The sequence below is a fragment of the Equus asinus genome, chromosome 21, assembly GCF_041296235.1.
Source record: "Equus asinus isolate D_3611 breed Donkey chromosome 21, EquAss-T2T_v2, whole genome shotgun sequence".
In the NCBI taxonomy this organism is placed as follows: domain Eukaryota; kingdom Metazoa; phylum Chordata; class Mammalia; order Perissodactyla; family Equidae; genus Equus; species Equus asinus.
In genome coordinates, this window is record NC_091810.1 from 68,391,324 (window position 1) to 68,415,544 (window position 24,221).

Genomic DNA, 24,221 nt, shown 5'->3' on the forward strand with positions numbered 1-24,221 from the left:
ATTACTCCACATTTGAGAATGAGTCACAATATTTCATTTTTTATGTTTGTTTCCATTTTACTTGTAATACAAGGGACAAATCCTTTTTGAAAAACTGAAAGTGGAGTGACACTTGCACTGCACAACTGCCCACATAAAAAGCAGCTCAGAGCCTCAGATAAAATGAGCCTTAGGATAAAACAAATTTTATAAACTGTCCTGATCTGTTCATTTATCCTCGTAAAGAAAAAAAAAATCTGTTTTCATCAGGGTGATTCTTTTTCAATATTTATTCATTTATTTATTTTAAATGAATTATACTGTCCTTACTGTTAACTTATCCTATTTGGGAAAATAGTATATTCCAAGCCTGTTAGCTTCTGAGAAGATTGCAGACTTCATTCTCATTTAAAATGGCCATTTGATATGTCATGTCATGATGTGCTAATTCACTAAGTTTTCATAAAGCATATGCAGATAAATATTTGTATGTTAGGTATAAGAGCTTCCATCATGGTTCTCAACCACTTGTAGAATAAAGCTCATCAATGTCACAATCTGCAGATAAAATACTAAATTTATTAATCTTATAGATTATTCAAATCTAACTACAGATAAGATATTGCATATTTATTTAAAATAAAATCCATGAGGGTAAAGTTTCTCAGGCTCTATTTACCCATTTGTTCCCCCTGCCAATGTCTTCTTCAGACTCCCCAGAATCTTATTATTTGACTTTTCTTGTTACTAAAAATAGGTCAAGTTCAAATGCTCTGTTCTTGATTATTTTTTATTTTTAAATATCTAACCCAAACTGAGAATTTTAATTCACATTATGTATTCCATAAATATATTTATTCATTGTGTTCTGAACAAAAAGGTCTCATTTTTTATAACCTGTTTCCCAGAACGTGTTGCTTAATACTAATTGTTATTCTATCAACACTCATATTTTTATGATTTAATATAAATTCATGCTGAAAAGTATTGTCCCAGTACAAGTGTTGTGTGGGCCCTTTAACACTACACCAGACAGGAGTAAAATGAATAGAAGGGATATGGACCACATAAATAGGATGAGGATACAGCAGCTAACCCCACTATCACCTCTGAAAAAGCTAGGAATTGGGAACCAAGATGTCTGCCCAGGGGCAAATGAATTCTTCTTCCTGTGGTTCCTAAAGGACAGACCACTTCTTTTGAATGTCATCATATCTGATTTCAGCGTTACATCTTTTTTCTCTAACATTGCTGTAATCCAGCTAAACCAACGTCCCTACCTTCAGAAGGTTATACCCTTCTGGGATGATCTGATTTTTAATAGTTCTCTCTCAAGAGCAGGGCAGCTGCGCATATTTTCCCCTACTTACATAAAAACAATATTCATTTCTAATTAATTCTTTAGAAAGTGAATGTTTCTCTTGAGATAACTGAGGATGCTGGGATTCAGATCAGTTATCCCAACACAGATGGTAGACTAAGTGGTGGGAAGGAGGAGAAGGGGGAAGAAGAGCATCTCTTAGTGCACACTCTCCATAGCCATTTCCATCACACCAAAGCCCTTTGCCAGCCAAACCTCATCTCCATCTCTCGCCATCCCCAAGCCTCCTTGACAGCACTCTTCCCTCAACCTCACCTTTTCCTTCTCCATGCCCAGTTACTGCCTGATGCTCCTAGCCTGGCCCCTCCCAGCCTCAGGGATGGAAACTGTTCCAGGCGACATAAAAGGCACCAAGTTTCCACCATCCTCCTGTAACTATTCCCCTCAATGTGATTCTGAGAAACAGCCTCTTTCCACCCCCCTTCTCCGTTTACTCCAGCTGGCATTTTGTTGTTTTATCTCCAAGGGGTGGACATCCTGGTACCATAGCTACGAAAAAAGACATGGGGTGTTCTTAGAAACCAGAATGCTGTCCTACAAGAATGCCTAGAGGTATATGGAATCCCTAAGCTGCTGGAGAAAGCCTCCTTTCTTACAGGGGCTCAGTGCATCAGAAAGTGGCAAAGAATTATTTTTCCCCTTTCTGAGCCCCAAGTGTATCCGCTAGAAAGATACTGTTTTCCCTTAGGTTTACATGAGCCTAAAGTTTATCCAAAGCGTCAGAAATCCCAAAGAAATAATGCCAAATCATTGCATTGTATTCAAAAAGATTTTTCCCTCTGAGTTACTACATTTTCTCTTATTTTCACAAATACTTAGAAGTGGGGCAGGATAGGGCTACTCAACTTGACACGAGGACTTTGCTAAAATGGTTGAAAATCCATTCAGTTTTATTTAAAATCATCCAAAGTGTTGCATGGTTAGTTAATTTTTGTTGATTTGAAGGATTATAAATATTCTACTGAAATTTTTTGCAAAAGAGGTACACTTGTGGTGGTTTGTCCATCATATGATAGTGACTTTTTTGGTTATGCTGATTGAGGCATATATGAAAAATTAGCAAAACGGTCTATTTTTCAACAAGCAAGCCTCTCCCTAATTAATTAATTTTTCACGAATTAATTTTAAGATGCTGAAAAACCGCAGCAGTGAACATAATCTATTTATGCATAAACATAGTTTATTTTGACCAAGGGTCAGAAGACAGGAGTACTGGTACTAATTATGCTACGACCACACTGAGTGGCCTTGAGTGCATCACTCAATCTCCCCGCTGCCTCTGAATTGGGAGGGACGATATTTGAGATCTCTTGAGCTCTCACATTCTATGATTCAATCACTAGAAAGGGACTCATTTGCAGAATACAGTTTCTATAGCCTAGGACCACAGAGCAAATCTCTGCTCGCATTTGGACCTCTCCTTCTCTTTCTCCTCACATTAAAAAGGGGAATGTCTACCACAAGGTTCAGAAAAGAAGTCCAATGCCAGCAGCCAATTCCCTAAATCTACTTCCAGTCCCACGATCCCATTCTACCAAGGTGCACACCAATAGGCTCTGAGGGGGACGATATGCACCATCTGTCTCCTCAGTGCTACAGCCACAGGGGCTCACAGGCAAGGACTGGCACCCACAGTATGCCCCAAGGGTTTGGAGTAAAGGGTTGGAGGCCTCACCCATGCTTCCTTGTGGTCAAAGGGTCTTTGGTACCAAATAGGGCTGGGAGCATGGGGCACAGCCAGGGTTCTTCACCCACAAGACTAACCAGCCCCACCACTTGCTAGTTGGATGACAAATAGCAAATGACAATTTCTCCATGGCTTAGTTTCCTTACCAATGAAATGCAAAAATAACTTTATCTTCCAGGGTTGTTGTGAGGATTGAAACTAAAACAGTGTACATAAAATATCTAGACTAGTGCCTGGCACAGAGGAAGAGCTCCATCAACGCTGGCGCTGATTATTATTGCTATCCGTCTCCCCAGAATAGCTCCGCAACCTGAAAAAACCACCTTGATGTGGATTTGACGACTTCCTTCAAGAGTTCCCAAGGGACATGTTCCAACCTGTTTCTATGCCAAGGGAAGTGACCTGAGCACAAATCCAGGTGACAAGCATCCAGAAAGAACCGGGCCCTGGGGTGTCGGAAGCTAAATCTTGCAGAGCGAGGGACTTAGTTCTGGGATCCTACCTCAGGTGTCCAGGTAATTCGGCAGAAGCCAACGCTCTATCCCAGCGACGCCTGGTCTGTGAGGGTGTGGCCTTTGTGCTCAGGAGCTGCACCCGGAGCCTGCGCGGAGGGAATCCCCGTTCCCGCTCCTTGTGGCTTTGAAGCTCGCCGCGGGGAGACAGGGAGCTCGCTGCCCCAGGGGTACCCCGGGATGGGAGGGACCGACCTCGGGATTCCTCCCCGGAGCCCTGGTGAGTCGACGTCTCTTCCGGAAGAGTCTAGTCAAGGCTGGGGGCCCAGAAAAGGGGACTGCGCTGAGCTCTGCTTTCTCCCAGTAGGCATGGGAGAACAGGAGACTTCTACAGGGCAACTGCAAAGACGCCTGTGCCCCTAAAAGCTGCACGTGGGAGGTCTGAATAGGGAGGACCAGAGGGTTTTACGCGGCTCCAGACCCAATCAACCTCCAAATTCTTCTTTCTCTATGAGGCCAGTAGGAACCGAGAACCGGACTCTCAGCCAAAGGCACCGCTTGGAAAGGGGCGTGCACCTCCTCAGAGAGAAGGGTCAAATGGGGTGCTTCCAGGCCTTTGGCAGCCCAGTGTGTTCTCCACCAGGATAAATAGAGCCTGGGGGCTGCCCCTTCTTCGACACAGCAGTCTAGGCCCCCTCCCGCAAGTGGTTTTCCATTCGAGATTGCTGGGGTGCAAATGAGGAAAGAGTCTTGCCTTCCAGCGTCCGCCAAAGCGTTGGAACAACCAGAAGTATCTACCTAGGAGCTGCTAGGTGGGCAGACCCACCTCCGCCTGGGGCCCCGAGTCTGGGAGCCAGGTCTCCACTCACCCGATTCCCAACCACCCCCTCGCCCTGCGTTTCCCTGCACGCCCTCCACCTCTGCGCTCCGGAACCTCCCGGGCGCAGCATGGGGCTCCCCCACTCTCTTGCTCCGCCCAGGTGCGATTTGCGGAGGGGCTGGAGGCGGAGGGGTGGCTCCCACTGCAGCATGCGCCCCAGCGCTCTCCTCCAACCCGTTCGGACCCCCGTCTATTCGCCAAGCGCTGGGGACTCCCCCCTACCCCGCACATACACCTCCCACTGGGGGGCCAGGAATCCCCTTCCCATCCTGCGGCTGCGGAAACATCCGTGACTCCGGAGCACCCGGCAGGGAAGGTGGGCGTGGGTCTGTGTACCTAGCTGCGGAGGTGGAAGGGTGTAAAAGCAGAAGCCTGAGAAAGGAGGGGACTACGGTCCTCTTAGAGCCAGGAAAAGCATCCCTGATCCATGATCTGACCACTCAGTCACCGCCCAAGACGCCAACGCATTCAGAATCTCGCCAGGAGGTTTGTTTCTCCTGGAGAGGGAGATCGCCCCATTCCAGGCACCCAGAGCCTTGCCTTCCCAAGTCCCCCCGGGCCCTGGCATTCCAGGGCTCCATTCTATCTCTCTGCGCCTCCCCAGGTGCCCAGCCCCTCCCCCATCTGTATTTACACACCGGAGCCAGCGCCCTCAGGACTCAAATCCCCTTTCCTCCTCGTCAGATGACCGCTTAGGGCTGGCCCCTGGCCCACTTTAGAAAAGCCTTTTGGTCTCCCCACAACCAGATCTATCCCCGATCCTCAGCTTCCTCCCCCACCCCACCAGCAACCTTTTCTTTCTCAAACCACTTACTTCACCCACCCGGATCTGCACTTGCCGTTCCCACGGCGCACAGCCGCAAGCCACTCCAAGGGTTTCATTACCGAGTTGGTCTTGGCATAGGCAAGTATGGACCGACTCCCGCCGCGCTGGACAGAGCCCCAGGGGTGGCCGCAGCCTTCCCCCACATCCCACATCTCCTATTTCACCGTATCGGCTCCTGCCCAGCCCCTACAGGCAGGATGAGTACTGCTGGGTCCCAAACCCTCGCCTCTCTAGCGGGAGCTGCAGGGAGTGAAAAGTCGACTGGCAAGAACACACGGAGAGAAATGGGCAGATGCATACGGCAAGGGGTGGGGGGAGGGGCGCACGCGAGACCTAGCCGTGCAACTCGCACCGCAAGGGGTGAGCACCGCGCGGGGAGGGGGGGCATAAAAGTTTGCAGACTATTACTGCACGGCAGCCGGCTGCACGCTAGCAAAGAGGGTTAACTCCCCCTAACCAGGAGGGGTCTCTCCACGGGTCTGCGCCAAGAGGAGCAGGGGGTTTGAACATGGCCCAGAACTGGAGTCATAGTTCTCTTCTACTTGTTCCGGGAAGGACAGCCTAGGCACCCCGGCAGAGGGACGATACCGCGCTTTGCGAAAAGCAACAGGCAGCTGCACCTTACCTTGCGCCAGTTCTGGGCCGGGGAGACTGCTCCATCCTCGTGGCGCAGGGAGGAGGCGTCGGGTGCGTATGCCTGGGGGTGTGCGCGCTACCGGAGCTGCAGCTGCCGCTATCTCAACCCGGCTGCTAGCCCGGCTGCCACCCCGTACCGGGCCGGCCGGCCGGGCTCGTTCCCCGGCCGCAGCGGCGGCGTTGGTGCGCGGCAGCTGGAGCGCGGGACGCGGGCTGTGCGTGGCTCGGCTGGCGTCCTCCGGCGCCTCCACCGAGCGAGGGTGCGGCCCCGGGCGGCCGTGCAGAGCACGGCTTGCCTCCCGGTGCTGCGGCGGCCGCTGCAGACCCTGCGCCGGGCCCTGGAGCCTCCAAGGAGGAGGAGACAAAGACGCGAGGGAGGCGAAGCGCCGCTCGCCCCGATGCAGTCGGCTTAGTTACTAGAGGAGAGTCGCCTCCAAACCCGGGCTGGGGATAAGGGAGGAGGGGCGAGGAGCCTGGGGACTAGAGCAGCAGGGAAGGAACGTGACAGAGTCCTGCCGCCGCCTCGCCGGCGCTGCCCTCTCGCGTCCCGGGTGGGGGGTCCGGAATGGAGAGAGACGGCAGGAGCTGAGCCTTTGCTGCTGGGGGAGATGAGCTGAGGTGGGAGTATTAGCTCCCTCAACCGCCCTCGCCTTCCTTCCTCACACCCCCTTGCATAGCTCCACTCTCAGGATGCTATGGCCCATTCTTTCTCTAGGTTTTCTAACTACTGAGATAGGAGCTGAATTAAGCTGGCAGAAGCAGCATAACGTGTTGATGGGTTGGTTGTCCTCTATTGGGGAAAAAGGCGGATGCTTAAAATCTATTCGACAAATGGTTGCCTCCTGAATGCCAAGTACTTCACTAGGCTATTTTGGGGAAGGATGAATAAGGTAGGATATCCCCCGTGAAGGCTCCGTGGTCAGATCTCAGAACGATCTTCTGCAGTTCCTCAAGCCCAAAGTTTTAGAGCTGAGTCGTGGCCCTGATCCCTACCCCCAAGCCAGCCCAGTTTCCCAAAGCAGAAGAAAGTGTTAGGAGAATTCAATTTTTCCTTCCCCTTCCAGGGATGACTTGGAATGTGCAGCCGAAATGAAGTCTATATGCCCCTCAAGAAAGTGTGTGTGTATGTGTGTATTTTAAGATTAAAGTACATTATTGGTTTTAGTAATGTTCTTATTTCACGATTTAAATTATTTATCAGGTGCCCCAAAACAAACACACAAACTCCAGTTTGGGCCAAGGAACTGGCCTTTCCAGCCTCCACAAATACTACCTCCTTTTTTTTTAGCCCTTTTCCACCCCCACTCCTCATCCCTCACCCCAGGGGAAATTAATCTTTCCCCTCTCACAGTTGTATTTGCCAATCACTTGCAGAACTTACCTATATATTAGATTTTTTATAGATTTCTATTGCTTCACTCACCTGTGAGTATTACCTTTTTTGTTTCCTTTGGTTTCCACTGCAACATCCCGCATTGTTTTGTATCTGATAGGTACTCAAGGAAAGCTTAACCAGTTGAAGGTTATTTTCTCCTTCAAACACAGCTAAATCTGAGTGTCTCTAGAATTAAAAGGACTCAAGTGATGAAATTATTAAGAGTTTGGGGGGAGGAGAGGACACATACAGTTACACTCAGAGCCTCTTTGACCTAGAAAGGTAAAACTATTTAATTCCTTTTTGTTTCTAGACAATCTTCTTCTCCCACTGATCACCCCACCTCTGTTTGTTGAATTCCCAAAGGTAAAGCAAACCCAGCTGTTGCCCAACTGCATAGAGCAAGAGATATGTATTCAGCTGCCAACACCTGGAGCAAACCCATTCCAGGTGAAGAATAGCCAAAAGATCTTTGTCATTTCGTGACCTATGTCAGTATGTTGAAAGTCTGCCAAGCTTTCCTCATTTCCAATGAGGGTCTCTTTTTCTGGATGCATTTTACAACAATTTGAGGAGTATTTCATTGCTGAGAGGTAAGAAATATGCTTTGTAGGTTAGAGATGTTTAAAATTGTTCTTTATTTTCTCTCCTCACTTTCTATGAGTTATAGGATGGACACCCCAGATCAGGGATGCACTATGAAAAAGGTCCATAATGTGTAGGAGATTAGAAAAAATGACTCTTAAGAGATCTATTTCTGAGATGTTTGGAAAGGATATGGAAAGGTTTGAAGTTTTGCTTATTTATTTCTTTTGTTTTTGTTTTCTAAATGAGGTTTTAGGACCCAGACACAGGTACACATAGATGCCAGCTATGTAATTTGGTATTATTTTTCTGAAGTGAAATTTGGCATTACTATTAAAAGCATAAAATTTTTGCATGCCATTATTCCAACAACTCTACTACTAGAAATTTATCCACAGGAAATAACTAGGGATGTACAACAAGATTTATCTACAACCATATTCATTGCAGTATTGTTTACACCAGTGCAAAATTGAAAACAAAACCAAACTCAAATGTCTAACAGGAGAGGAATAGTGAAATATTTTGAAAAGCTCTAAATGGAATACTAGTCCGACATTAAACTCTTAATTGTAAGTGAATATTGTCATTACTGATGATTATAATATAATTTTAGTGGAAAAAATCAGATGCAAAAGATAAGAGATAGAATAGTAAAAGTTAAAATCTGGAGTTGACAGATCTAAGTTCAGAGTCAGACTAGAATATTTCTACTTGCTAGCTGTGCTCCTGACCTCTAATACCTCAACTGATTGGATTGATGTTACTTACCTCATAATGTCGTTGCGCTTTAAATGAAATAGTATTTATGAAGCACTTAGTCCAGTGCCTAGTACAAGTAAAATGTCAGTATGTTTTCCTTTTGACAATCGTTGAAAGCATAAAGGTGAGTTTAAGGTATAATACACGTTTTGTTGAATATATGTGTATTTATACTCACATCTAGAGTAATATGCACTCCAGCATTTATCTCTGTTAATACTGGGATTATGGGTTTCTTTTTCGAAATGTATCTAGTAGTCAAAAGCAGTGGAATTTGTTTTTAATTTAGTTTTCTTTAATGAAAACAAATCCTTTCTAACTATTGACGCGGGAAATCTCTAGGCTTGGATGCTTTCTGCTCTAGTTGATTCACATAATCATCAACAAGACTTGCTGACTATTGGTGTCGCCCGTGCTGTAAAAAGGGTAAATGACAGGGCATGGAGTTTGTCACCTCTGATATCAACTTAGATTTGTTTTGTAGCAACCAGGAGTCAAGTCCAGCTCAGCAAAATATGCTGTTTAATAGAAAGAGCTGATTGGCTGCTGCCTCTGCCTCGTCTTGAGAACCAATAAAACAAGAAGAAGAGAGAGGAGGTATCGGAAGCTATATTTGTAACTTTTGATTAGTGAATTAGAGAAGAAAGCCCAGCACTGAAGAGCCATGTCATTCAACGACCTTTTCCTCTATAGTCGTGGCCCCTCTAGGTTACAGGTGGAGCTTTTGTGAGACTTCTCTGTATACATTACAAATGTTACAGAAATATAGAGGCAAATATCATTTACTGGTGTTTTCGGTTTAACATTTCTTAGAAATAGGAGTGCACTCTTTTAAAATCGATGTTTCAGTAATTTTGCATGTGAAGGAAATTCCTTGAATTTTGAATTGCATTCTCCGTTTGAAACTCTCTACAGAAATAGAAATGCATTTTTCTGAGTCCCTGTGTTGAGTTTCTGAAATCTGAATAGTTGGAGCACCTAAAACCCTGCAGTTTAATGAGTGAATGTAATCAAGGCAAAAAGATGTTACTATTATGAATTCTTTGTGGAAGATGGTCTAGTTAACTCTTCTTAATAACAAACTACCCTAGAACTTCTTGGCTCAAAATGACAACAATCTTTTACTAGCCTGAATCTGGAATGTGGACAAGGTTCAGGGAAGAAGGCTACCTTTTGGCCCACTCACTATCAGCTTAGAGCCACTGGACTCAGACTGGGGGATTCACTTCCCAAACGGCTCACGCACTTAACTGGTGGGCTGTGCTGTCTATTGGAGTTCAACAGGAGCTGAGGGCTGGGGACTTCAGCTTCTCTCCACTTGGGCCTCTCCATGTGCCTCTCTCCACAGTTTCTCATAGGTTTCCTCCCTTCATGGCAGTTGGGTTCACAAAGAGAGCCCCAATAGGAATTAGACCTTTCCTGAGTAATGAAAACCTAAACAGCTAAGCGTTGCCCATTATATAAACAATCCAGTCTTTATACGATATTATTGATTTTAATCCTGAACTCATCAGGCAAAGTAAACTAGTGAACTAGCTAGTCACTTGAATGATTTAAGCAAATGGATCAATTTTTCTTCTATTTATTGAGTTCATTTCCTAAAGAATTGGAGGACTAGCTGGGAATGTAAGTTGGTGTAGCCACTATGGAGAACAGTATGGAGGTTCCTCAAAAAATTAAAAATAGAATTACTATATGAACTAGCAATTTCACTTCTGGGTATTTATTTAAAGAAAACGAAATCACTATCTTGAAAAGATATCTGCACCACCATGTTCATCACATTATTTACAATAGCCAAGACATGGAAACAACCTAATTCTCCGTAGACAGAAGAATGGATAAAGAAAATGTGGTGTATATGTATGTACAATGGAATATTATTCAACTATCAAAGAAAGAAGGAAATCTTACCATTTATGACAACACAGATGGGCTAGGAGGGCATTATGCTAAGTGAAATAAGTCAGATAGAGAACAACATATACTGTATGATTTCACTCATTTGTGGAATCTAAAGAAAAAAACTGGGCTCATAGATACAGAGAACAGATTGGTGGCTGCCAGAGTCAGGGGTTGTGGGGTGGGAGAAATAGGTTTACTATTTAATAAAAAAGAAAAACAAAGAATTGGAGGACTAGGTATTTAAGTGAATTCATAATAATTTCCACATATCTTTCAAAAAATTTTAAAGATGACTTCACATAGTGAAGACCAAATTCCTTAGCATGATTTTCATGGCCTCTGCAATTTAACTTTCTTCCCAGCCCTATCTCATAGCTTCCTCTTCCTTTTCATGTTTTTCCATCTTATTTGGGCCTTATATTTTGACTTGTATTGGAGCTAGCTGTTGACAAGTCCACCTCCCCTACTAGACTAAAAGTTCCTTGAGAGGAAAGACTTTATTTGAGTTTATGCCCCCACAACTCTCAGCCCAGAGCCACACATGGAGTGGCTGCTTGATGCATATTTATTGAAAAGATGAATAATTCAACATTCCTTGCCTTTGCAACTCAATCATTCTATCTCCAAAATGGCAATATTGCTCGTGAGCTGCTCCACAGGGGAGCTAATTAATTCTCTGAAACTGGAAAATGTTTTCAAGTTCCACAGTACTTCGGAAGCACTCAAGAACATTAATATGTGCAATAAAGACATTATTATTACTTCCCTGACACATAAATGTGGAATAATCCCTTTTTAATGTGTTTGTTTTGAATATACTCGACAAATTTGCAGGAAGTAATGTATTGTTGGCTCATTTCTACTAATGGACACCTTGTGTGGACTGAATAACATGTAACTTCATCTAGCTCTATTTGTTCATTTCTCCAGCTTTCAAAGCTGCTGTTTTGCATGCTTTCTGCCATAAAGGCAACCATGATGCAGGAATCAGCCTTCTGGGGGTTCTATGTCTTGACAGGTAGCATGGGTACCTATGGGATTCTAGTAATGCACTCGTCGTCTCCCAGCCATACAATTACTGTGGGAAATGTCATGTAACTACAAAGCTGAATGATCCAATAGAGAATCCATGTCCCAAGCTAGAACTATCAGAATTTCTTCCCTGAGAATTTTGGATGAGAAAACTGGGAGGGTTGGATTAGTCTCTCAAGTGGCTAAAGCTGCAAAATATAAACCATAGGAGGCACGAACAGGCATATTCTCTGCCATGTGGAGAAAGCCAGACTGCAGTGTGAGCAATAAAACTGCCACATAAGGACAGGTGTGAGAGGCAGAGTGATTCCCTGTAGGATCTGAGTTCCTGGTTCCAGCTGTTTGAAGGTCCAGCTATGTCTCTGCTTTTCCCACAGATGGGTTTTTTTTTGTTTGTTTGTTTGCTTTTGGTGAGCAGGCTTGGCCCTGAGCTAACATCTGTTACCAATCTTCCTCTTTTGCTTGAGGAAGATTGTTGCTGAGCTAACACCTGTACCAATCTTCCTCTGTTTTGTATGTAGGATGCCTCCATGGCATGGCTTGATGGGCAGTATGTAAGTCTGTGCCTGGGATCCGAACCAGTGAACCCCTGGCTGCTGAAGTGGAGTGTGCAAACTTAACCACTATGCCAGGCCTGGGCCAGACCTTTCCCACAGCTTTTTATTCATCCTCTCTTTGCAATAAATTCACCTTTTTGCTTAAACCAGTTCAAATTTGGTTTCTGTCACTTGGGACCAAAAGAATTCCAGCTAATGCAATGTCAAAAAAAGATATGAGAAATGCTTCTCAGAACATATTTGATTAAAGGTTAGAGAGAGAGCACTTGGGGATGCTTTCATACAAGGCTTACATTTTGAGAAGCTAAAAGCCCAGTGAATAACATAAATTGAACCCTAATTTTCCAGGGAATAAAAATATAGACCTGACATATAAAAGCAGGATCCCAGTGTTTGTGATTTACTAGAATGGCGGCTTCCTGAGGGAAAATATTTGGATTTTTTATCACTATACCTGATGACTACAATGGAATTCTGCACAGAGTAGAAGTCTAATAAATATTTGTTGAATGAGATAATGTATTTCTTTGTTGTATCTCTTCCTTACTCTCAGTTAGAAGTAGAAAAAACTAATACTTATTGAGCTCACACTATAAATGAGCCACTGTGCTAAGTGTCATCAAACATCTCATTCAATTTGTTACCAGACCTTGGAGTGGAGGTGGGGGGCAAATTTAGACTGACAGAACTTCTTCTCAGAGATTAAGCAGGTTGCTCAAACAATTTGCACAGAGATTCTATATCTTGGGGTCAAGATTTGAACCCAGGAGCATAGCTCTCCGGCATGTGTGCTCTCTCTACCATACCACAATCACATATTATCATAGTTCTGTATAGGGCAAAAATATCTCCTGGGGCAATAAGCTGAAAGGGGGTGGGGTTGGACTGGAACATTGCTTCATATGATTCCAGCTCGAATTATCATGGATTTAGTGAACACAGAATTAGTTCTTATTTTATGGACAAGTAAGTACAGATTTATGGTGCTGCCTCCAGTACTCACCAGTCCATGTCTCCTTGGAAAGTCTCATTATGAGGCTGGAAGCCCACCACTTCTTCCCCCGCCTTTCCCTAAGGGGACATCATAACACTCCCAGTCCCTTGTAGCTGTTGCTGCTCCACCACCTCCCCTTGACATCACCATTCTTGACCCCACAGCTTCCAAATGCAAGCACCTGCTACTCAGTGCCCGGTCCCTTGAGAGGTAGCCTAGAAGTGGTAGGGGACTTACTGCCCCACCCCCAATGACTGATGGGAATTGATGGATAGATATTCTACACACTACTCCTGTGTTGGTACCGCTTAAGGCGTGTTCTACACTGTCTCTCAGACGTCCTCAGTGTGACTGTGCCCCAATTACCCATAGCGCTAACTTTCTCACAAGTGAACCCTTTATTGGCTTTCTTCCTTTCCATGTCTCACTTCCCTAGACCTCTACCAGAACTCTCCAGATAAACTACTCGAATTCTCAACTTTATTTCAAGGGTCTGCTTCTGGGGTAAACCAAGCTAAGTCATCTCTCTGGCCCCTTCACTACTGATCCCTTAGGGAGAGGGTCAAATTACCTAAGCGATGAGTTTGAAAGAAGAAATTGAGCATTATCTGTTACATTCTTCTTTTTTGGAAATGGCAAGTCCATAGGACATCTATGTTTGGACTGCCCTCTGCCTTGTGTATAAGCGCTTGTCCTCATTGGAAGGTCTTTAGTTAGCAGCTGGATGGGTAAGTCAGTTTAATTTGGGAGTGATATATTAGGACACCCTCTAGGTCCTTACAGATCTAAAATCATGTTCTCCAATCAGCTTTATCAGAAATATAAGGGACATTTAATTCCACATGATTCATAAAAACCAACAGGTGGAGTGATGGTTGCCCATATCTGTTAATATACTAAAAACCATTGAAAGATACACTTTGAACAGGTGAACTACACAGTATGTGAAATATATCTTAATAAAGCTGTTAAAATCAGGTCCATGTAGTGATGCAAAATGTTAACGTTAGAGGAAACCGAGTGAAAGGTATCTGAGAATGCTCTGTACTATCTTTGCAACTCTTCTGTAAATGTAAAATTATTTAAAAATAAACAATTTTTTCAATTAGGTCTAAGCTTGGGAAGGTCCAACCTTGGGTAGGCTTGAAATCTCTCTGACTAAGTTTCCCTACCTATGAGGGAGAACGGTACTGTAATACTCATCTCATAAGGTGGTCGTAAGAATTAATTGGGATAGTATATATGACACCAATGTATCTGGCGAATAGTCTTTCTCTCTCTCTGACTGTAATAGAGATATAGGTGCACAAGACAGAATCACCACTGTGTCTCAGGCATCTCATTCCTTTCTAAGATCTTCATTATCCTCCATGTCTCCTGTTACTTTTCACATGCAAGATTTCACCTGACATGTTGTGGTCAGAGTTCCAGCAGTGAGGTTAATATTCTTATTACTACAATTTATCAGCTAAAACAAGCCAGCTCAGTTTGCAATGCCAGCAATCTGGGGCGGGGGTGGGGGAAGCAGCGTTAACATTAGCAATTGATGCCAAAGTGGCCCTCCTTAGCAATTAGCTGTTCTTGTCTCTTTTGCATTCCATCGTAGCTATTCTTGTTATTATTTGTGTTTTACGAAAACGGTTTCGTTCCATTAGAGCCACATGTAAGTCTGTAGTTGCTGATGCAGGCTTTCCTTTCCTCCTTCTGCAGCACTTATGGAAGTCAGCACAATGTTTCTGCTAGTTGGTCTGGAGTCAGTTCTGTATCTAATTATGGGGTTGATTTTCTTCTTTTGTATTAAAGTTTTCTCCACCCACCGGGAGTGTTAGGGCTTTGACAAGGAAGCTTTCCCTATCTTCCCTGCTTCCTTGGGAGAAGCCAAGGGCGTGAGGGAAATGCCCTTGTTGGAGTGGAGGCTGAGGTTTCAGTCCTTTCTCTAAATCTAAGGGACAAAAGGAAGCCATGGGCAAGCCATTTAATTCCCCAAGCTTCAGTGTTTTCCTCTGTAAAATGAGAGGATTGGCCTAAACCATCTCTAGCCTGACATTCCCTAAAAGCAAGCGTTTTCCTGAAGTTACTGACAAGTATTTGCCAAACACCAGAGGAGTGCTGATATGTTGTTAGCTAATATTATCTCTCATCTGTTTGCAGCGTCTTGATGGGAAATCATCACTGGGAGCAGCTCTGTGTTCTGGTGTCTGCTCTGAGAATACATTTAGAGAACACAAGAAGAAGGAATTATGGAGAAGGTAGGTCCCTCCAACATGGACAGGGATAGTGTCGTTCTGTTGTGATGCTGAAAGTGATGTAGAGCAGCCAACCAAAGGCTGGTCTCAGTGCCTAGAAGATGAGTATTACATAAGTGCAATTTTACTTTCTGCGTTAATCTTTGCTGAGGTAATTGCCTTCATTCTATTTTCAGTGTGTTGTTGGCAATGCTGCATGGCCTACTGACAGTTGTTCAATAAAAATAGAGATCATACTCAAGAGGAAAAGTGCAATATTCACATGTGGCCAATGTTCTGCTTTTATGAGCCACAGTACTCAATTCCTCAAGAGTTAAATGAGGAGAGGCACTTGCTAGCGATTTTTACTAGGAATCAAGTTTGAGCTTTGTTTACAGGGTGTTGCGTATGTCTGGCACACAACTTTGTACACAAGAAGCCATGGAACAATTTCAGCAAGAGGGAAGTCTTCAAAATGAAGGAAACTGGAAGTCATAATCTTCTCTTTACTTACCACATATGCACCCCTAAGTCATATTCACACTTACCCTGCCGTATGCATCACCAACTGGAGCCAAATTTACCTCCTAAATATCTAATGGTCCACACCACAGCATCAACCCACTCTCCACTGCCATCTTGATTCAGAACATTATCATTTCTCACCTGAGCGTTGTAACACCCTCATAAAATGTTCCACTGTCCCCAGCATTCCTCTCATTCCCATCACAGCAGCTGGAGTCAGCCTCTAGCCTGCAAATGCCACTGTGACATGCCTTGCTCAAAATTCTTCAGTGGTTCATGATAAAATCTTAACTTCATTACACAGCATACAAGTCTCATTATAATCTTCCGTCTGCCTATTTCACTAACCTCACTCTCTGCTGCTTCCCCTTCTTGTAGGTTCCAGTTAAGCTTAGCTGCTCATAATTCTCCCAAATTCATTGCACTCTTGTACCTCTCGCTGGAATCCTGCCTGGCATCTGCAACCCATGCAGCCAGCTTCTGCTTATCTTTTAGGTGTCTGTCATCAATACCATCCCCGAACTGACTTTCTTAACTCTCCAGGAAGATGTAAGGACTATTTCCTCCCCATTTGCAATGTTCCATATACATACTTTTGATATGGCAGTAATCAAACTAGAAGAGTTCTAGCATTGTCATAGTGAGCTCAAGTGTGATCATCTAAAGGCTGGGACCATGTGTTGGATCTTCAACTCCCTAGCACCAAACCAGATAAGAAGCGCTCAATAAATGCCTAAGGAAGAGAATGGAAAGAGCATTTACTAGGTACTTAATATATGTCAGGCTCGATGTTTGTGAGTTTGGGATGTTGGGGGCTGGAAAGGAAAGTAAGCAATCTATGATCTACATCTGGCAGAATGATAAAAATAATGAGAGGATAGGCAGAGAGATAATAATAAAAAATAATGCATATTGAAAAGTCAATAAGCTAGAAAGTCCTGTAGTCTTGGGTAGAACTTAATAAATCATGGAAGGGAATGCAAACCAAGAACTTTGACTTCAAATGACTCCTACTCCCGTAGCAAGTAGAAGGGCCCTGAAGTCATCACTATTAAAGCCTCCTCGCTTATTTGTGGATGACCTTGATGATCAAGCATCTAGCATATGAAATGAATCAGAAAATATAGATGTTTCAAATCAGAGGAATCCCAGCAATCACTCTTCATGATCTGCAGAGATATTGAAGGGAATTCTTAAGTGGATGACTTTGTACACATAAAATTTAATCATAGGTCCTAGAAAAATTATTCTCTTATTCTCTTTAACATCAAAGACTTTGACTTTTAGTGGGGAGTGTTGGGAGGTGAGGCTGGATGAGTAGCAGAGAGGAATAATGAGACTTAAAGACTATACTATGGAGTTAATATTTTATCATGAAGGATATGGGGAACCATTATTTTGAACAATCTATATCACAGTCACATTTGTAGACTAGAAGTCTCTGGATGTATGCAGGATGGATGGGAGGTATAAAGGGAGGGATGGGCTTAGTGAGATTATTTGGGACTTTGTTACAATACTCCAGGTGAGAAATGTTAGTGTTCTGAATCAAGACAACAAACGTGGGGATGATGAGGCATGAACCAGTATAGGGAGATGGTTCTGAGATAAATTAAAGCCTCTGACACTATCTAAGTGACCCACGCTATGGCAGATTCCAATCATCCCTTCCACATGCTAACTCAGGGGGGGATATGCCTAGCCCTTCAATATTTCCATGGCCAACAGGACCCCAGCCCCACTGTGGCAAATGGAGTTGGCTTCCCAACCAAATAATCATTCTTTTCCTCACTATTTTTCCAACAGAGCTTGTATCTCACTATGGAGGTTGAAAACCTGCTTTCCCAGCAGCCCTTGTAGTGAAGGATCGGCTTCAGACATGATTCCAATCAATGGAATCTAAGGGAAAGCTTGCTGCTAGGAATATTTTAGTAATGGCTTATCTCCATATACAAACAATTTAAAAAGAAACAATACCCCTCTTCTACTAGTTATGCACTTTGCCATGTCTGTGTGTGATGCCTAGAACCATGACAGCCGTCTTGAGACCATGAAGGAAAACCCTCAAGACAAGAACCATCTTCTTGAAAATGGGGAAGAGGAAGTATGGAAAGAACCCAGATTTTTATTGATGTCATTTGAGCTATCAAATGAGCCCTGTAACCCACTTACCTCCAAACTTTCATTAGATGAGATTGTGCAAAGCCTCGTTTTAAAAGTTCTTGCTACTCAAAGGGTAGTCTGTAGACCAATTATGTCAACATAACCAGGAACTTGTTAAAACTGCAGAATCTTGGGCACTATCCTAGAAGTACCGAATCAGAATCTATATTTTAACAAGATCCTTAGCAAGAGTTTAAGCCACTTTTAATTAGGGATTTCTGTTACTTGCGATTGGAAGCATCCTAATTAATATACTCACTATACACATGTTCTTTTATAACTAAATTAATTATACTTTCTTCCATTAGTCTACAATATTTGACCAGCCCTCTATCACAGTCTGCATTTTATTTTGTCATGTATATGTAGCACAGTTAGAACTATCCTTGATAGTCTGACTCATACAACTTCATAAATTCCTAAGAGTAGACACTATGCCCTATTGACCTTTGTATTCCCCCTTTCTGCCTAGCATTAACTAGCATTAGAGTGGATAAAATTTTAGGAGTGAAATACTTATTGAATAAAAGGGTAAAGGGAGTAAGCTCCTTTGCAATTACTCTGGCCAGCTAAAATTTTCAAAGCTCCAATAAGTAGACATAATGGATTCTAAGGTATACTGATTATTTGCCTTGCGCTATAAATGTATTTTGTTTTCTTGTTCAACCACTTTTCCAGGTAGAGCCCTACTTGACAAAGCTCTTCAGAGTCAAGGTGCTCAATAAATCTTGGGCCTTCTTCACGCTGTGCCCCATTATTGTCATCTACCTAAAGCTTAACTGCCTTATTGTCACTGCAATAATGAAAGTCAGCCCAAGGTTTCTCTTATCAAAGTCACCAGATCCAGCCCTCTTGGGACTACTCTATACATATGGTGCTTAATTTAAAGTAATCAGTGCCACAAATCAATCCACCCTTTAGCATCAAGCATTGACCACTAATTATGGCCGAGAAGGAAATCCTTGACCATCTGGAATTCAGGAAAAGCCAAAAAGGGGCAGGCACATTCAGCTGACTCTGCTTTCTTTAAAAGGCTCTGGCAGGGGCCAAGCTTAGAGAAGCTAGAATGCTGGGATAAATATAGAAAATTGATTTATCTTTTTCATTTAATAAAAAGCATTCATAGACTTCATAAAGTAGAAACCTCACATATAAGTCATCCAAATAGAGGATACACACACACAGAATAGCTTTTGGCCATCTTACAACATATACACAAATAGATTACAATATTGTTTGACTTTCTGTTTTATCCATGATTTTGTAAATTCGCCTTCATAGCCCACCATACATCTGTGTGCTGGCCTGCTTCCACAATATCTGGCAAAGCAACAAGGCATTGTAGGTGTGGTGAGTAAAGCCCAAGACCTAGGATGAAGAGACCTAGTCTTTGGTCCCAACTGCATGCTGGTTAGAGGTGAGAGGTAAGCCTGTGTCAGCCTCAGTTTGTTCAAATGAGTACCATCCTTTTGATTACGAACACACCTCAATTTCAAATTTTAGAGTGGATAAGAAAAACCATAAAATTATTTAGAGGAAATAGTTTCACAAAATTCTTGAGAGTTTTATGAGATAATTTAGAAGAGGTTGCTACTCAATTTTTCTGCCTGTTTTGACAATTTCATCTGTTTATCAACAGCTCTGATTGGTCAAAGGAGCAGACATGATGCAGCAAAGTAATCCCCAGCAGTGTCTGACATCATTCAATATTGTCAGCTGAAAACCAAACTTTATTGCACCAAATTGCCCAATAAGGCCCACAAAAAAACACACACGGACAGCTGTGGTTATAAGTCCTGAATTGTCCTTCGCAAATAGGGACATTGCCGAAGCTATTTCAGAATCTGGGAATGCCTATTAGCAAATTTTGCCTGTTCAAATTATGGCCTAGATTAAGAAACTCAGTCCTATAATTGGTGGGAGCATTTTTCACTCCCAGAAGAAAAACTAATTTTATATTTATATTAATAAGATATTTTTGAGACACTATTCATTTGAAATTCAGTGTAAGTTAATTCCTCAGAAAGATGGAGTTGGTTAAATAATTTATAAAGTTTCCAACTTGGCTTAATAGATGTCTTACTCGTATTTATGATAAACACACAGGAAAAAATAGAGACCCAAGAGATTCAGTGGCTTGCCCAAGGTCACTCAGTGAGAAGCAGAACCAAGACCACAGCCTCATTGCCACTTTTGCTTAGAGCAGCTTTCTCAACTGGTGGCAATTTTGCCCCCAAGAGACGTTGTACAACACCTGGAGAAGGTTTTGATTGTCACACTAGGAGGAAGATACCACTTGCATATATCACCCTCTTGCATTTAGTGAGTAAAGGTCAGGGATGCTGCTGAACATTCTATGATTCACTGAACAGCTCCCAACACAGCAGTGTTGAGGCTGAGAAATCCAGGGGTAGAAGGAGCATTCAAATGCGAAGGCTTGCGTGCACACATATGCACACAAACATGCAAATACAAAAATGACCAGAAGAGGATAAAATAGCTGTCTGCATTATTTCTAACACTTGCTTATAAGCAAAACAAGAACAGTAAGAACAGCAAACCTTAGAGTTTTCCATGACTCTTCTCTCTCTCTTCACTTCCAACATCAGCACATCCTGCCAGCTCCTCTTTCAAATTATATCCCAAACCAGCTGCTTCTTACTACCTCCACCGATATCTCCTCGCTCCAGCCATCATTATCTCTCACTTGGACCACTGCAATAGCATTCTTAATTTTCTTCCACTCTCTTCTCATTTAATCTGTTTTCTACTCAGCAGCCACAGTGATTCTAATAACATAAACCCCATCATGTCACTCCCTTGTTGTAAAGCTTAGTCCTCCACTGGAACTAATCCCATATTCCTGTGTGATATTGGAAATGAGTACGGCGTATTTTTGGTTCTCTTAATTAGTGGGGAGCTACTAACCTTTAGTAACTGGGAGCAGAGGAAACTAATTGTTCTGTAATAGGAGAGATTATGAAAAGTTGACTTGCCCAAACTGTTTAGCACCTCTGGTAAGATGCAATAGCCTCATTGCCTACACCACCCTCCGTCTCGTTCTCTGAACTCTAGCCAGTGACCCTGATGTTCCTTGAACCTGCCAATCATGGTTCAGTCTTGGATTTGGCACTAGTTCTTCTTCCTTTCATTTGTCAATGTCTGATATCATAATATAATATATATTGATCAGTGTGTTCTGTTTCTTATCTGTCTCCCCATTAGAAAATGAGCTCCAAAGGGCAAGAGTTTTATTTGTTTTTCTCATTTTTGTGTCTTCAGTTCTAGAACCACACCTGGCACACAGAATGTATTCGACTAATATGTGAAGAATGAATAAATGAATGTATGTCTTAGACAAAAAAAATCCCGCTGCAAATGTGAGTATGATCAGAGTAGAAGAAAAATCATAAATTTCCCTTTAACTTGATGGCCGTATATTTTAAAAATCTAACACTACTGAGAAAACATCCTACATTCACCAAGGACTGCTTGCAAAATTATAAAGAGGAAATAGTCCTAATTGTTATTTTAATTATTTGGTGGCCATAATCTCTCTTTGTGGACTGAGTAGTATAAATAGGTCAAGATATTTCTCAAGAACTGCAGGAATCATGGAAGAAAAAGGGGAACATTCAATGAGATCTATTCACATAAGATTTAATTAACAGTCTTATTAAGGGACGCGGTTTCATGGACTTTTTTTGTGCTGACTGTCTTAAATGTGTAAATTCAATAGGAATGGTGAAGCAAGAAAAATTCCTCCCCATTAACTTTGATGGGAGCTGGGTGTCTGACAAAGCTGCAGTTGCCTGGAGGCCTGCTTTCCAGCCAAGGAGATGAATTGCTCCTCTCAGGGAAAAGTTTGGACTTGGAGAGATAGACTCTCAGTGGCCCTTTGATCAGCAGACAGAACTTGGCATCATCTCCGACCACACTTTTCTGAGCTCTGATTGCCCCCTGCATCTCCTTCAGCCCTCTGGCTAAAGAGCAAGAGAGATGCAGCGGAGCAACGAGGATGTCGTCATGGAGAAAGAGGCAACTGTAATACTCATCGTCATTCAGATTTGTTGACCCCATGTGTTTTGGGTCATGTTGCATAGACCCAGAGCCCCAGGGGGCATTTTTGTGAAAGTGATTTATTGGGGGCTGCTTTCAGGAGCAGGGGAGTGGAGGAAGGCCAAGCGAGCAGGGGAAGAAATCTAAGCAAGAGCTGGAGTCTAGTTTTAGACTGAGCCCATGGGGAGCTCTGGAATATGACGTGTACCACAGAGTTGATCTTCCTTAAGGCAAGGGGACCAGCCTTTTGTGTCCCCTTGTCAGTCAGTCTTGGGCCTTTGACTGCTCAGTAGGATGGAGGGTTGACCTCCCTGAGGGTAGCCATGAGCCCATAGCAACCAACGATCACGGTAGCCGGGAGTGGAGTCCCCTATCCTGTGAAAAGAATTTGGATGAGGCAACAACAGCATTTGCTTCATGTCTGCCAGAGTCCCAAAGAGACATGAATCACAGTTTTATAAAATATACCAAAATCACTTTTTCTAAGTATCACTGCTTGGCATAGCATTATTCATAGTGGCCTTGAGAATCATGTCTGGCATCTTGAATTCCTTCTGAGGGAATTCTGCTAATGTAGAGCAATGTTGACATGGTACTTGCAATGTCGAATAATCTCTCCTTCTCTCCTTGAAATGTTCCAAGCATTTTACAAAGAGCCATATTAACAAGTCTCAGAGAACAGTGGAAGAGGTTAAAAATAGATGTTAAAACATCTAACTTAAAGATTTTAAGGAGTCTATTTTATCAGTAATTTTGAATGATAATCAACTGAAACCATTTCAGCAACTCTGTGAGAAATTTTATTTGCTTTTCATTTATTTTATTTAAACAACAACAACAAAAAATATCTCTGAAAAAGCACGATGTAGTACAGGGTTCTCAACCTCAGCACTGTGCACATTTTGGGACAGATAATTTTGGGCTGTGCTGTGCATCGTAGGATGTTTACTAGCATACTTGGCCTCTACCTACTAGATGTTCGTGGCACTCCTGACCAACCTCTACCCCTTCACATTGCCAAATGTCCCCTAGAAGGCAAAATTGCCACCGACTGAGAACCATCAATAAAGTCAAAGGTACCCAGGATAATCTATGGAGTCATGGCAGGTCCATCTTGCAGCTATGTGTCTTGAGCAAGCTAAAAAGTTATTCTAAACCTTGGTTTTCTCATATGTGAAATGAGAATAACATCTACCTTACAGGACAGTTGTAATGATTGAAATAGAGAACACTGATATAGCATGGAACCTGGCATATTAGTCAGTGTGTGTCAGTTCTCTTCCTTTCCTTCTGGACTAAAATACTTTCAAAAGTGGTTTGCATTCTTCTGGGTAGATAGTGATGAAAGGACCATTGTATACAAATCAGGACGTGAAGCATGGTTTAACTCTAAAGATCTAAGGTTGACAGAGGAAAAACAAATTCCTTCTAATTGGAAAAGATGTCACTGCTGCTTCTCCCCTTTCAGTTTTTACTAAATATTGTTTGGAGTAAAGATATTGGGAATTAAATAGGCGTTTAAGATAACTAATATTTTCTGAATGCTTACATGTGTACCAGTTACTGTTCTAAGCACTATATATGGATTATCTAATACTGCTAGCTCCAATTTATAGAATTGGTGAGAAATGAGAAGCAGAGAGACATTAAGTAATTTCCCCAAAATAATAGAAAAGGGTGGGGCTGGAATTTATACTGAAGTGGTTTACTGGAAAGTAGAACAGTCAGGTCAGCATCTAAAAACACAGTTGGTGGTTTGGGAAGAGGAATACACCAAGATAAATAGCCACAGTGAGCTGACAACTCTTTGTTGGCCTGCCTCTAAAGGCCAGTCCTGAAGGTATAGGTCTTCCTTGAGTTAAGAACTTAGAGGCCCTAAGCTTGGAAGAGTTGCCCCCACATACCATGTACAGTTCAAATTAAAACAATAAAAAACATGAAACATTTAAGAAACCTCCAGAAAGTCCTAATTTTTCCCATTGTGAATACACTGATGCTTTTTTGAAATTTCAAATATCACATTTTTCCTACATTTAGCTTGTCTATTGGATATCCAGTACTGATAACTCTGAGTTCCTTCAATCTCCTATAAGTGTCTTGATGTTGAATCAGTGATCTTGATCTTTACCTAGGAATGAAGAATACGTGACCTTGGATTGGAAAACTTAGCTTCACTCTCTTAGTCTTGGTTAGACACC

General features: G+C 42.7%; 1 long non-coding RNA gene across 1 annotated transcript; it reads left to right on the forward strand.

Moving 5' to 3' along the window:
* The first annotated feature begins 7,582 nt into the window (after positions 1-7,582).
* LOC139041373 (uncharacterized) lies at positions 7,583-23,976 on the forward strand. The gene is made up of 4 exons (XR_011496396.1): positions 7,583-7,809; positions 15,203-15,300; positions 21,247-21,344; positions 21,704-23,976. It is a non-coding gene; the product is annotated as an uncharacterized lncRNA (long non-coding RNA).
* Positions 23,977-24,221: the final 245 nt, after the last annotated feature.